Source organism: Diabrotica virgifera, chromosome 1, assembly GCF_917563875.1.
Source record: "Diabrotica virgifera virgifera chromosome 1, PGI_DIABVI_V3a".
Classification (NCBI taxonomy): Eukaryota; Metazoa; Arthropoda; class Insecta; order Coleoptera; family Chrysomelidae; genus Diabrotica; species Diabrotica virgifera.
The window spans coordinates 235012161-235025092 of record NC_065443.1 but is presented as its reverse complement, the minus strand read 5'-3'; the positions used below and the strand labels follow the sequence as shown (position 1 = coordinate 235025092).

The 12932-nt window shown below is 31.3% G+C and overlaps 1 protein-coding gene across 2 annotated transcripts in view; it reads left to right on the top strand.

Moving 5' to 3' along the window:
- The first annotated feature begins 2465 nt into the window (after positions 1-2465).
- The window catches only part of LOC114333230 (elongation of very long chain fatty acids protein), a 170711-nt gene continuing 160244 nt past the window's right edge, over positions 2466-12932 (top strand). The window contains exons 1-2 of one of the 2 annotated variants that reach the window (XM_028283100.2): positions 2466-2509; positions 9977-10075. The gene's annotated coding sequence lies outside the window, so the exon portion shown is untranslated. The remainder of the gene's footprint in view (positions 2510-9976; positions 10076-12932) is intronic. The other variant, XM_050647888.1, reaches the window with a different exon arrangement.

The window sequence follows — 12932 nt, the reverse complement described above, 5'->3', positions numbered from 1 at the left end:
GAGAAGGGTTTCAGGAATTTGTAAACATGATGACGGCCAAACGTCTGAATACAGACATGGCACCTAAAGAAGAAGATCACGTGGTCTGACAAGTAAACTTCTTTGCTGGCTAGATACGTTAATTCAAATTACACTGTCAAATTTTGGTTAACTATATTGTCAAATTGGTAGACGACACAAGCATGGGTGAAGGGCGCACTAGTAATATTTTTAACAAAGTTTTGCACAGACGAAAGTTATTTTGCCGATGGTGGCCGCCTTTGCTATCCATTGAACAAAAACATGACCGGGTGATCACTTCTCAGCATTGTTTGGAACTTATACAGGGCATTCCGCCAAACATTTAGCATCGGCTGGTAAACGATAATCAAATATGGATCCACTACTACCCACCAGAGGCGGAGATCTGAAGGCGGCTAAAATGCTCCGAAGCATCCAAAGGTGGTTCAGTGGGTCGAGAAGATTATGGCCACTCTATATTGTGATTGCAAAGGTATAATTTTAACCGACTATCTTAAAAAGGGTAAAAATATCAACAGCCAATTAGATAAATTGAAGCAAGGACTTTGAGAAACAGCCCCCTACGTAGAAGAAAAAGTATTGTTTCCATTGGAACATGCACTGGCTCACAGGGGTGTTATGATAATGGCAAATATTTATTATGGAGAACAAGCCTACGTTCTTTCCGATGAGGCTCCAATAAGAGCCGAAAATCGCGATTCAAGGGACTGGATTGCGCTCCGTATTCTAATTGAAAAGTGAGAGTGTTTTGCCTTCGCATTGTAACTGAATTAAAAATAAAATTTTTATTTTATTTAAATATTTATTAGTTGGGCTTCGCGTTGCTTTCTGATCCCACATATTGCGCTAATTTGGCCCTCTTCGATAATTTGTGTTCACAATTATCTGAGAAGATAGCTTGGAAATAAAAAAATCAGCTTCTAACGAAGAGATAATTGACAACAATGATTGACAATTGACAATTGAAACAAACGTCTATTTTGCAGAGTTTCCAGAATCGTGTCATTCTGAAAGTATAAGCAGGGTTTCTGGAAAAATATGTTTTTTATTTTAAAAGAGGTTACTTATCAGACAACAAAAGAAAAACGGTGTTTATTAAGAAGAAAGGTAAAAACAAGCTAAAAAAAACGACAATTCTGAACACTGTACCATCATTTTAGACAAGAAAGGTTAGTAGAATCGAGGAAAATCAATTGTCGTAGAAGAAAGCTTCTGTCGTAGCAGTATAAACCTAAAACTTATGGTTCGTTCGACTGTCACAACTAATTTGGATTTCTTGAGATCTGAAGAAAAGATGAATAATATGATTGCGTTAAGGTATTAAAAACGTATTTATTACTTATCCCATTTATATTTCCTTGTTAAAAATCTAGAATAGTTGCAGAATAACACTTTGTGAAAAATTTGTAACATTTTGTATAATGTTTTACTGTTATAATATCTTCTCAAAACAGTTTTTATTGAATGTTCAGCTATCTATCAGTCCAGGATACATAGCGTTAAAATTAAACTCATAAAATATTATTTTAACGAACTTCTCATGTTTAATTGCAAAAAGCACAAAATGTGTCTAAATCAGTAAGATAAAGTTAAGATCTATTATTCTTCTTATGTTATAACTAAAGCTGGTAAAGGAAATTTATTTGATAACTTTTGACTTATATATATTGTACACTATCCTGGATTAATAGTTATCATTATCGCTTTTTTCATAAAATTAGAAAGTATTTAAATGTATCATAGGTGGTGGCTATAGCTCAATGGCTGGGTACTGGCTTACCAAGCCGGACGACCCGGGTTCGATCCCGGTATATATACCAGAAATTTGTTTAATTTCTGATTTAACTGAGCTGCCACCGTGATTCGGAGGGCACGTAAAGCCGTCAGTCCCGGTTAGTAGTCGTTAACACTAAAACATGAGCCAGACTCTTACTCGAATGGAAGAAGTACAATAAGCCAATTGGCTTCAGTACAACCGGTTATTAACGGCTTCCAAAAATAAACGTGTCTTAGCAAAGAATGATGGGACAGTGATAACACAAGAAATTTGGTTATATAATATTGTAGAAAAAAGGTAATCCTCTTTTAGCAGTATTATTCTACCAAATAAATAAAAAATATTTAGAACTTAAATAATTTCTTGAGGAAATCTGTTATCAAAAGGAACCAAAAAATTTAAATGCAAGAATATTAATGACTATCTAAATACTACAAAAATAATTTTTGCTTGAAATATTTCGATAACCATTTTAAGAAATATTATTTTTTTTTAAATCATTTGCATTTTAACATATTTTCTTTATATTAGGTGTTGTCAGAAATTCAGTAGTTGAGATATTGTAAACAGTTACAGTAGATTACAATATTTGTTTTTTTACGACATCATATTTATATACATATATTTCAAGTTCTCTTTTTAATTTAATTGTTATATGTATCGTTTACTATCAAGGTGTCATGTGTTTTGATAAATTTTGTTTCCGCAGCTGTAAGTTGATTTTAGCAATTTTGCATTTCAGTTCTTGTTTCTTTTGTTTTTTTTTGGTGGTAGCAAAATTACAGTATACCTACTCATGACAAAGCTATTAATCTATTGCAATAAATGATAAAATTTATTACCTATATAAAATTATATACAATATCAATATGCCAATTTATCAAAATTCGTTTATTTTAATGTTTTTAAACTAAACTGAAATTAACAACAAATTTTATGATGTATTGAATTATTTTTACCATTTATTATAAATTTTCTGTTGATTATTAATAGTTTGACAATCGAAAACTACTGAGACCTATATATTGGAACATTTTTTGCTTTTCCTCACGTTTCATAAGTTATCAGCCTGATGCATAGAAGGCTTTGAAATTAAAGATACGAGTAGGTAGTGCTTTGTCAACAATAATAGTTGTCATGCGTCATTTGAGTATGAATAATCAACAACCATCAGTGATGCAAAAGTGCGAGAAATTATTATTCATCACTACCGTAATGGGAAAAGGATGCGTGAGATATTCAGTGAATTGACTGTAGCAACAAATACTGTGTTTAACATTAAGTAACTATCAGTTTGATGTTCGAGGCAAACGCCTAGACCGCCCAAAAGCTATTTTTTAAATGACTAAGATATTTTTGATTAGAATATGTAAGTCGGGAAGAAGAAATACACTATGGCAATTAACTCATAAGTGGAATAGAGAAACTGGAATGGATGTTTCCCGAGAATGCTGTCGCAAAGATATCCAAAAAAATGATCTTAGTTTTTATAAGGTATGTTTGATAGTTTCTTCTTTGCGACATAAATTTCTATTTTTTGATTTATTTGGGTAGGTAAAAGAAAAACAATTTTTGACGGAAACTCAAAAAAGGAATCGCTACATTTAGGCTCAATCACACCTTTAACGAACCAAACATAAGTTATTCATAGCGAAGAAAGCAAATTTGATGTATATTATGTGGGAGATTACCGAAAGCGTGTGATTCGAGAAAAACAGAAGCATTCCATAAGAATTGTCTCAAAAGGACTGTATTCATGAATTTTCAGGAATTTTCACAGGAAATCATGGTGTGAGGTTGTATGTCGGTAAAAGGATTGTGAACTTTACAGTTTATTATAGGCATAGTAAGCGCAGCCAAATATCAAGATACCCTTGAACATTGGATTTTACCAAGTGCGGTAAAGCTATTCATCCAGCTTCAACAGGTTGCAACCTCATGCCTTATGGATAAATCTACTAAAACATGGATCGGAGAACATAACATTAAAGTTTTGTCACATCCTTCTAACAGCCCGCTTCTTAAGTACACAATGAAACAACGCCTAAGAAATAACCCTCAGCGTACTTTGATACTACGTTCTAAAAATTGCATTTGATACTACGTTGCATCAAATAAGGGATAGTTTCAACCCTGAATTATGTGAAGGCCTAGTTGACACAATATCTAATATAGATCAGGCTTACTATTCAAGCTAAGGGTTACGCCTTATTAATTTTATTTTAATTTGTTAAAAACCTCTTGTTCCAATATTTAGTTGTCAGAATTTTTCAATTATCAAACGGTTAATTAAATAGAAATATGCATAAAATATATACTTAAATTGGTATAGTTCTGCAAGCAAACTAAGAGAGTCATGAATATTCAGCTCAGCTGGGTACTATTGAAATGTGTATTTCAATAAACAAGGGATTATTCCATAAAAGAGGTAGATCCCTTGTTGATAGAATTTCATACCTTGAAGAATAGCACCTCGCTGAGCTCAATATTAATGACTCTTTTAGTTTTCTTTCAGAACTTTATGTTATTCGCAAAACTTTGCTTGGTTGTTCCAACATAATAGTTGTTAGGGTTTTTATTTTGTATATGTTTACAACTTTATGTAATACATAACCAAATTTCTTGTAACGACTTTATTGATTGTAATATTGTTACCTTAAAATACATTAAGCAGTAGATAGGTTAATAATTAGATACAAATAACATAAGCGCACATTGTAGATTCGTTATTAAAACTAAAAAAGGAATTTTTCATTAAAATTAACCTAACTTAAATTATTTTCAATGCATTTTCCACTATTTTTGTCTAAGTCGTTTCCATCGTTGGTAAATCATTGTTCGGTGTTTTTGATTATTGATTATCTACACAGTACTGATTATTAGCATTCGAATCGATTTAAATAGTGATATACTGCGAAGACCGAGCGTGTGCGGATGTCATTTTGCCCGGCCAGTTGTTCAGAGCGCCATGTTGCTGCATATATACGCCTACGGCATTTGGATATACCACAGATTCACTTTTTTTCTACATTTGTAATAAATACCACAGCCAAACATAGTTCAGTTCTATTTGTGGGGTTATCTACAGATTATTCTTGTGGTGAAGGCCAAACACTGAAGATGACTCTACAAAAGTGGTCGAAAGCTCGGCCAATGTCGGCGCTATCCACACAAAGAACTAAGTCAGTGATATCAGTTTTTATAATCTCAAACATATTAGAAATATATAAAAATATATCAGTTATGACTTATAATGGACTTTGTCATAAGCCATAATATAAATGGTTGGAATTACAGAGTGTGTCATAAAATATTGCATACAGATGTCGCCATAAATTTGTAAATTTTCTTAAATTATATGGGGCACACTGAGTTTATGGAAAATATTGAATAAACAATATTATAACAAGATATCTGATTTCTGTTTCACCCTATAGTCTGAATGCTTCGTGTTAAGCCACTGGAAAAATGTACTTATATATCTTATTGATAACGGATAAGTATTGCATAAAGCACCCTAATTGAAGAAAAACACAAATTTTTATCCCAAATCTCACAAACCGACAAAAGTTTTAAAAGAATGTTGCTCACATTTAGGCCCACAAGTATAAATGATTTTTTCTGAATGTGCTAATGAGAATCTAGTCCACACGATTTGGTAAAATTGATATTAATTAATAATACTGTGAATAAATTGTAATAGTAATAAAAATACTGATGTTCCTTTCAGATGGACGATGAAACCATAGAAAGAAAGACTTAGAATATTGTATGTCTTCTGATTAGTTAAAGAGATGATCTGTGAATGTAGACGAAAATAATACTAGAGTAGACAACACAGTGGAAAATATTTTATTTTCCTATTATTAAAAAAAAATCACCACTTAAGAAGTTATAAATATTGTCTGTAGTGTGAAATTAATCTAAAAAAGCTCCAGAGTATGACCTGATCAAAGGAAAAGTACTGCAATAACTAATATGGAAAGGTCTAAAAATAATTACGCAAATATTTAATCCAATATTTAGGTTAGAGTACTACCCAGAAGAATGGAAAATTGCTCAAATTATTTTCATAGGTACCTAAGCCAAGGAAAAATAAAATTCAGGTGACTTCATACAGACCAATAAGACTGCTACCTGTTTTATAAAAAGTCTTGGAAAAACTTCTCCTTAAGTAATTATACCAATCATAGAAGAAAGAAAACTAATACCTCAACACCAGTACGGGTTCAGAACACAGCATGGAACAATATAACAAGTACATAGACCAGTAAAACAAATCAGAAGTGATGTAAATATAAATGGTATTGTTCTGCTGCATTCCTGGACATTGGTCAGGCTTCGAAAAGGTACGGCATGCTGGTCTCCTATTTAAGCTAAAACCACATCCTTTCTACCAAATCCTAAAAAGCTATATTTTTAACCGACAATTCTTTGTCAAGCCCGATAATGAATACACAAGCCTAAGACCAATAAAAGCCGGAGTTCCATAAAGAAGTGTCATGGGACCAATTTCGTACTTGCTTTATACTGCTAAGCTACTGACAGTAATAGAACAATGTGTGCAACTTTTGCTGATGACATCGCTGTAGTAGTCCCTCACCATGATCCAATCACAGCGTCTATAAGCATTCAAAAAGACCTTAAAAATATCCAAAGATGGCTAAAAATGGAAGATAATGGCGAATGAGAGTAAATCCATCCATGTAACTTTCACTATGAAAAAACAAGCATGTCCAACAGTAACACTCTGAACGAAACACAGTTCTCACAAGCCAATACTGTCAAGCCAAGTACCTAGAAATCCACCTTGATAAGAGATTAACTTGCCAAAATCACATTTTCACAAAAAGAAAACAACTAGGAATAAAATCTTGATCATCGGTCGTAAATCTCAACTATCTCTTGAAAATAAACTATGATAATATAAAGCAATATTAAAACCAGTGTGGACCTATCTTATCTAACTGTAGGCGACAGCCAGTCATACAAATGTAGAAATACATCTTCGTATGTGCCAAATTATGTTATAGAGCAAGACCTCATGGTTTACATCCATAAAAACAGTAATAACATTATATTACAAAAAATATTATCTGACGATGAATCACATTCAGACGAGTTAGCTAGCAACCTCACTGACGATCATAATGATGTTTGACGATTGATGGGATTGAAAATAGTTGGACTAGCAAGAAGATTCGAATAACCTATACTAATTAGACGTGTCTTAACTTGTTTTAATTTAATTTATGTAAAGGTAAAGAGAGTGATCAATGGACCTCCCTCTACAGGTCAGATTTTCCATTTTCAGTCAAATAATTGACCTATTGTTCTTAGTTCAGGACACATTGTAAATATTAAAAAAAATTAAAAAAAATGTATTTTTCTGTTTTAACATAATAACATTACCTGGTTCTTCTCTAAAATCATTTAACTTATATATAGAGATTTAAAACACTCAGTTGAATTCCTCGAGTAGTATCAATAATTTTTGTCGAAACTGAGTATAGTAAAACAAATGCTTTTCGTACTATGTGACGTCGAAGTACAAAAATTATCTGATTACATACTTTCAACGTTCTATGTTCTGGTACCTCAGTTAACTCCTTAATTCTTTTTTATTCTATATAAGTACACTATTATTTCTAGATTTATTTTTCAAAGATACCATTTTGTACTATTTCTAACGAAGCTATTATATAAAGAATACTACGTTCAAAGAAGTAACGATTTTATACTATCTTGACACTACGAATTTACTAGTAGAGCAGCTGCTTAAGGAATCAAAAAAATTGTAATAATTTATAGATGTTTAGTGGGAAGAACCACGTAGGTAATTATGTTAGTTTAAAAAGCCTAATCTGCGGTATATCTATATTGCACTAATGTTTTGGTAGCTTCCAATCTAGATGAAAACAACAGCTTGAATTTTTAGTAAAAACTATCACTATTAACTCCCTCAACCAAAAGCCAATATCTCTTATTACTTCGTTACAATCTATACGCAAATAAAAACAATTTTTATTCAAAATAATGAGTTGCTGCCAAAAAATAATTTACTGGTCGGCAACATAACCTGAACTGAACCGAGTTGATTTTATTATTTGGCGCTACGGTAGATGTGTACATATCTAATAAAATACATGCCACAATTTTCAAACAAAATAGATTACTGGTAAACCATAATTTCGCTGAAAATGATGTGTAATATTATAATGACCCTATTACAACACATTATCTGAGACTTTTACAACATCTATATTGGAATCAAGAATCTTCTACATATTCTGGTAGACTGCAAAGAAACGGACACAATTTTCAAAGAGGTGTCAGACAAGGTTGCGTGTTATCTCCAAGTTTATTTAATTTGTACTAGGAAATAATATTTAAATTGTCCTTGGAAGGGCAATGTGGAGTTCGAATTGGGAGATAAACTATTAAAAACATAAGATATACAAGTGACAGCGATCATGGCTGAAAGTATTTAAGATTTTCAATTCATTATAGATCGAGTCACTAGAGAATCCCCCAATAACGGACTTGGCATCAAAGCATCAGAGACTTGTGGTTAGTAAGCAAGACGTTGGCTCTATGCAACTAATTCTCAACAATGAGCCGACTATAAAAGTTAGGATGTTGTATAAACGAGACACTAAATTAATCCTGATGAAGAAATATAGAAATTGCAATAGGACCAGTTATGAAACTTAGATCTATACTATGCAATTCTCAGCTGAACTTACAGCTAAGAATCAAGTTGCTAAAATGTTACGTGTATCTTGTATTACTGTATGGATGTGAAACCTGGATCATGAAGGTTGATATGATGAACGAATTAGAAGCCTTCAAGATGTAACAATACCGTAGAATGCTCCAAATATCATGGGTTCAACTCAATTCAAACATAGAAGTCTTAAACAGAATAGGTCAAGGCGAAGGTAACTTTACAAAGATGGTAAAAAAGAGATAACTTGAACATCTGGGGCATATAATGAGAGATAGTGGATACTGGATATTGCAGTTAAATCTCAACGAAAAGATTGAGGGATAAAGGGAGTATGGTAGGATTAAATCTTCATGGCTCCGCCTTCGTCAATGGACAGGCTTATGAGCAGATGAATTCGTCCCCTGCATAAAATAAAGTTGTAATTAACATTTTTGGCGATTTTCAGTTACAGTGTTTTTCTTGTACAACTTTTTATGCTCTATCTGCCAATATGATCGGTGTGGTTGTAACTCCATTTATAAGAAAGGCTCCGAATGGAGTAATTGAATATAACAGAGTAGCTAGAGTTGTTATAACTTTATTCGCCGCGTAACTATTGTTACAATCTTATTCGCCGCGCTGTTCCGATAATTTTGTGCAGGTAGATACTACACGTGTATCAGATAAGAACATCGTAAGTGCAGTTACAAGATTATCCGAAGAACTTTATATTTACCTATATCAAAAACTGTAACTGCCAAAGTTCAAAAACCTATCCTCTAATAAAAAAAGTAGACGTTATTCTAAAAGAGGAGTTCAACATTAAATTTGTATATTTACTTACTTCTTACACTGAAAAATGTAATATTCATATAAAAAAAGAAATAACAGAAAGTGGGATCTTTTTTTATAATTTCTGAAGAATATCGTAAATGCTGGTTACATTATTCTTTGCAGGGGTCGAATTGTTACATGCCGTGCAAGATCGAGAACAATATCGGCAAATTATTATCATAAAATTGTGGAAGATACCCACGCCTAAAATTTGGGCATGGTACTCAGAGAAGAGGAAGATGGTAATGACGATTTTACTGTTAAAATTTTTATTTCTTTCTAGCAGACTCAATAGAAAGAGTTTAGTTTTAATAATTATGCGTAGGATAAACTGTGTATTATGCGTGTATTACACGCATTAATTTTTTCATCTTTTTTATATCTAAGTTGTTTTGATCAACTGGCAATCTCAATCCGTTTTTTTATTATACTGAACCTCGTTATGCGTGTTATTTTTTTACATGCCTTGACATGAGGTTTTATTAAAACCAATAATTACACTTATTAATTCATTATGTATTAAAAAAATTTCTTTATAAATACAAAACAACTATTTGTTAATATCTCAATCAATAAACGTTTTTGCAGGAAGTGTTTCCTCGTACCGCTATTAGTTACGCTTTTATTTTTTTCAGAGTACATTGTTTCAGTGTTGGGATTTATTGATTCGTGTGGCGCCTGCAGAATAACGAAGAGAAAGCGACGTTGCCAACTGTAGTTCTCATTTTGTCTTTGTAAGTTTTAATTGCGAGATTCGGTGATAATTCTTGGAGTAGGGTATTTCCTTTATTTTATTAGAAGGGCATGTTTTATTTGTTTTAATTCCTGTCTGAAAATGAAGTTGAATAGTCTTTGCAACGCTATTTCGTTCAACGTTTGTTCAGAAATTTTGTTATTTCAAAATTCAGTGAATATATTGTTTGTTAAAAACTATTTAAGTACTTATTAAGTGTGTCAGTTAGAAACATGTCATTTTCTCTTCAAAATTTTATTCTTTATTTACAAACTGAATTGAGACGTATATATTTTTAGAATTCTTTTTTACCTTATTTTTGTGTTTATTTTCCGATAATACTATTATTATTCATTAAAAATTCTTTACATTTTTTCATACATACATGATAGTTCCTCTTCTACTGTTAGATGTCAAGGAGAGCTTGTCTAGCTTTTGATGAATTTTCCCCCATTATTTTCTGTTATTTGCAGATTGTGTTGTTTATTGCCAATACTTACACTAATTTGGTAATATATTTCTACTATGTCGCTGTTCCACTCTTTTATTGGTCTGCTCCTTCTGTTTTTTCCTATTGCTTTAGTTTTCCATACTCTTTTCACTTGCCTGTTACTGTTAATCCTCGTTATATTATCGAACTATGCTAATTTTTTTGTCCTGTATTGCATCAAGCAACAGTTTAATTTTGTTTCTTATTTCTTTATTTCTGAGTTTGACTTTCCTTCTTGTCTCTACCTTTCTTCTGAGTTAAAATTCATTTTTATACTCCGTATGTCAGCTTTGGCCTATATATTGTTTGATATATTGTCATCTTTGTTTTCCTTGATATTTCATTTTTGTTGAGATTGTCCTCGATGCTTCCTCCGCTATTTATTATTGTTCCCAGTTATTTGTATACTATGTTTGTTTTCTTTATTTTTTGTGGATCTACCAACTTTCCGATTAGATCTTCCGTGCCTTTTTCGTTGTTTTTCATTTTCTGTATCTTTTCTTTATTTATATTTTGGTTGTTTTTTTTTTGCTTTTATGAGTTCAATTTTTCTAGGAGGAATATCTCTGTATATTAAAAACGTATATTTCTGCATTTGTAATTTGAATTTTATTCCATCCTATATAGTATTTTTAATGCTTATATTTTTTATTTAGTTCTTCTATTTTAATATGTTCCTATCAGGTATTCGCTTACTTGTTTCTTTATCAGGCTCTCTCATATATATTTGATTTCGATTTTTTTTCTTTAAAGCTTCCTCTATTACCTCTTGCATAGTGAATATATATATGGTCTAGTGTGTTATGTCCTTTTCTGAGTACACTTTGTACGTCGTGTAGTTTATGTTCAATTTTTATTCTGATATTCCTTTCTGTTATTATTCTAATAGTTTTCCTGCGATATTCCTGGAGATATGAGTCTATAATTTTGACAGTCTATTTCCTTGGTTGCGCAGGGGTGTTATTATTGCATCTGACCGTACACTAGGCAATTTTTTGTTTTAAACTGGATTAAATGCATATCGTATATATCTGCGATAAATTATAGTTATTTTCTTAACAGCTTTTTTTTGTTTTCGAAATATTGAAAGTAATTTTGCAAAATCTTATAGGTTTGTTTTAAACTTTCTGATTTTTGGATTTTATAAGTTTCTACTATTTCATGTAGATTTTTCAAATGCTATGATATTGCCCTCTTTCCTAATGAATCACTAATAAATGCACCGTATTCGAAGAAAGCTTTAATTTTTTGTAACGCTCCAATTTCCATTTTAACCAAACTTACTTTTTGCTTTTCCTCATATGGATATCTTCTTTTGTGTTGTTTAATCGTGTGACCAATATCTATATATTGATAGAATTATATTGTATTTAAGAAAATCATAAGAAATTAGTCTTAACATTGATTATTTTTGGTACAAATACTAAATATAGGATATTCATATTCTGTCCGTATTTCAGAAGCATAAAGTAGTTTTTTTAAAGATTTTGAACATATTTTGTTACTGCACATATTTTTTGGTTATTAGAGATATTTTTATTTAATGAATAACTGATAAATAATTAATTGCGGTAGTGTAAAAGATATTGGCTTTTTGAATAGGTTGTATGAATATAAAAATTAATTTCTTTCGTATTACCTTACATTTTAACTGATACTTTGTAAGTAGTTTTTGATAGTTGATCTTTGACATTATATTATTTATGTTCCATTTTTAGTATTGTGATTGTACTGAGAAAAATTATATCCCGTAATGGTGCTGTCTAACACTTCCGTTAATATGAATACATTGTTGATTGTATGACAAATTATTGAATTGGATATACCCTTGAATGAAATATCAATGGAAGTGTGAACATTGTTTTTTACTGGACGTAATTATATTTTTTACCATAAACTCGTCACTAGAATTTTTCATATTTAGGTTTTAGAAAGACGCGCCTGCGCATCTTGTAGTCGAAATGGTAGAGTATGAGAAATTCTAATGTGGATAGTTAAAAAGGAAATAATTTGGATTAACTTTATAAGATAGAATTGGGACTATTAAGACATCAAATAATATACAGATATCTTTTAAGTTACTGCAAATACTCAGATATGTTTTCCCTATTTACATGTTATCTTTGATGAAAAGGAAAATTAGCAATTGTTAGTAAAATGTCTGCTTTGTTAAATTGTTGCTAGAGTGTGAAAGTTGTAATTTTGATTGATTTCTACTTTAATTTATTTAGTTTCTACTTTGCCCACTGAGAGGTGTTTAGTATGATTAGCAATAATTGTATGGCTTGTTGTCCTTTAATCCGAACTTTTGTATTGAATTTGTCAATATTATATGTTATGCTATACCTATGTCAAGTATACTGTTACC